We start from the raw sequence: 3736 nt of genomic DNA on the forward strand, positions 1-3736 counted from the left end.
TCTGTCTGCGACGATTTCATCTCAATCGAAGGAGAGGGGCTTTCTCCGTCCGGGTTGCGGATCCGTGGAATAAGCTGCCGGGCGAGATGGTGACGATGTCGACGACCGCTCGGTTCAAAGTCTCCCTTGACCACAAGTGGCCTGAACTCTTTACATGAACACCACCCTGTACATAACTCCATGTCCCCCTACATGGCCTTGCTTTTTGCTTTTTGAGCCAAAAAATTAACTAACTAACTGACTAACTAAATATTCAAACACTATTCCTACCAATTCTGTAAATAGAGACCACGTAAACATCCTTTAATGGAATCGCGATGAAATACGCACTTTCAATTGCACAAAGAGAATATATGCAAACATATAACACAAACTGTACTGCGCTATAACAACCATGACCATAACAAAACAAACACGACCAAATTCACTAACAATATAAGGCCATAGGTCTCAGTTAATCTATTATGACGATTTCATGTATTTCCAAAGCCATATTACAAAGAAACGTTTTCAACTACAAGATTAGAATGTATTTAAAAATTCATCGATTTCTAACGCTTTTCAGTACTCAAATGCAAATTAGATACATGACACAGGTCATACTGATATATTAACTTCCTAAGTATTAGTATAACATCGTGTTCTAGAATTAGGTTATGCTCCCAAAAGGATATTAAGATATAATGATTACGTATTGTATAAGATCAATACATAAATAATTTTTTCCAGACAAGAACTAATCCAAACGAAGCAACGAGGCAGCCTGTATTTGTGCTTCACAGCAGGCTTCGTTATGAGATTTTTCTAAGACCAATATTCTATATATATGTGTTTGTGTGTGTGTGTGTTTGTGTGTGTGTGTGTGACTGTGTGTAAATGATATGTTTACGAGAAAAAAAATACCATACACAAATACGCAAACTTTCTCCATGTCTCTGTCTCTCCCTCAAACTGTTTCTCCGTATATTTATATAAACATCGATCCATAAGCATACATATATACATATATATGTATATTGTATATATATATATATATATATATATATATATATATATATACGCACATCCATATGTATATATATCTACATGAATACATATTTGTATGTATGCATGTATATATATATGTATGTATATATGTATGTATGTACGTATTATAAATTTCATTTTTATACTATATGCTTAATTGTTGTTTTATTCACTTCTTATTTAAGTTTCGCACATAAATTCTCCTGATTGCAAATAATAATAATAATGATTATAATAATAATAACAATGGTAATAATAATAATAATAATAATAATAATAATAATAATAATAATAATAATAATAATAATAGTAATAATGACGACAACAGCATCGTCATCAACAACAACAACAACAACCATAATAATAATAATAATAATAATAATAATAATAATAATAATAATAATAATAATGATACAAAACTGTTGATATTGCAAGCAGTGAGGTACATTAAAGATTAATGATGGTTATGTTTCCTTCTGATTCTAACACCATTAATCATTTTCAGATCTCATATCTTTTACATGGAACTGTCTTGCCTGTTTTATAACCAGATGAGGTAAAAATAAAAAAAAAGGATGTGATCATATAAAAAATTGTTTGTTTCTTAGATTTTCGGTACTTTGTATGAATGACTAATGTTGTATCCTGAGTAATGGCCCTAAACGTTTACAGGAAGATTTTTATTATTATATATATATATATATAATATATATATATATATATATATATACATATATATACATATATATATGTATGTATTATGTGTATATATGAACTGATATTATCTCATCCTTCATATAACCCAGCAGTTTAGATCTAATGCATGATTTATCATGAGCAGTTTACATTTTTTATTGTGTTCACCGATATTGACACGGATCCCGGGAGATACAGTTTTTACTATCAAGGCCAGTCTTCCCTTATCTATCTGTTATACTTCTCTCTAAATACATGATGCATTAACTTTGTTTCTATGTAATTAAGCGGTTCTCATTATTTAAAAATTCTTCGCTTGGCCAAAGGCACTACTGTTTTGAGTAAAAGTCGTACCATTGCGTGGAGGCTTAGGGAAGTTTTTTCTACTATAACCTCGAGCTGACTTGCACGTGGACTTGGTGGATGGAAACTGAAAGAAGACTGTTATATATATATAGCCGAAATTGCGAGGTTCATCCGGTTCTTGACTGGGGATAAAAGGCTTCGAATGACCCGTTCTTGTTTTTTTGTATCGTCTATCTGGATGTTTTGTTGTCCCTTTGTGTATCACCTAGTTGTCCGGATGTTTTGCGTTCCTGCCCCATTTTGTATCTTATATATATATATATATATATATATATATATATATACATATATATACATATATATATGTATGTATTATGTGTATATATGAACTGATATTATCTCATCCTTCATATAACCCAGCAGTTTAGATCTAATGCATGATTTATCATGAGCAGTTTACATTTTTTATTGTGTTCACCGATATTGACACGGATCCCGGGAGATACAGTTTTTACTATCAAGGCCAGTCTTCCCTTATCTATCTGTTATACTTCTCTCTAAATACATGATGCATTAACTTTGTTTCTATGTAATTAAGCGGTTCTCATTATTTAAAAATTCTTCGCTTGGCCAAAGGCACTACTGTTTTGAGTAAAAGTCGTACCATTGCGTGGAGGCTTAGGGAAGTTTTTTCTACTATAACCTCGAGCTGACTTGCACGTGGACTTGGTGGATGGAAACTGAAAGAAGACTGTTATATATATATAGCCGAAATTGCGAGGTTCATCCGGTTCTTGACTGGGGATAAAAGGCTTCGAATGACCCGTTCTTGTTTTTTTGTATCGTCTATCTGGATGTTTTGTTGTCCCTTTGTGTATCACCTAGTTGTCCGGATGTTTTGCGTTCCTGCCCCATTTTGTATCTTATATATATATATATATATATATATATATATATATACATATATATACATATATATATGTATGTATTATGTGTATATATGAACTGATATTATCTCATCCTTCATATAACCCAGCAGTTTAGATCTAATGCATGATTTATCATGAGCAGTTTACATTTTTTATTGTGTTCACCGATATTGACACGGATCCCGGGAGATACAGTTTTTACTATCAAGGCCAGTCTTCCCTTATCTATCTGTTATACTTCTCTCTAAATACATGATGCATTAACTTTGTTTCTATGTAATTAAGCGGTTCTCATTATTTAAAAATTCTTCGCTTGGCCAAAGGCACTACTGTTTTGAGTAAAAGTCGTACCATTGCGTGGAGGCTTAGGGAAGTTTTTTCTACTATAACCTCGAGCTGACTTGCACGTGGACTTGGTGGATGGAAACTGAAAGAAGACTGTTATATATATATAGCCGAAATTGCGAGGTTCATCCGGTTCTTGACTGGGGATAAAAGGCTTCGAATGACCCGTTCTTGTTTTTTTGTATCGTCTATCTGGATGTTTTGTTGTCCCTTTGTGTATCACCTAGTTGTCCGGATGTTTTGCGTTCCTGCCCCATTTTGTATCTTATATATATATATATATATATATATATATATATATATATATATATATATATATATATATATACAATTTAAATAATGAGGTTGATAAATTGAATATTGATTTAATTAACAACAATTTAAAACCAGTAGCTTAGCATATAGGAAAATCTGAAAATTCAGAAAAATTATAT

The sequence above is a fragment of the Octopus sinensis genome, linkage group LG5 (assembly GCF_006345805.1).
Source record: "Octopus sinensis linkage group LG5, ASM634580v1, whole genome shotgun sequence".
In the NCBI taxonomy this organism is placed as follows: Eukaryota; Metazoa; Mollusca; class Cephalopoda; order Octopoda; family Octopodidae; genus Octopus; species Octopus sinensis.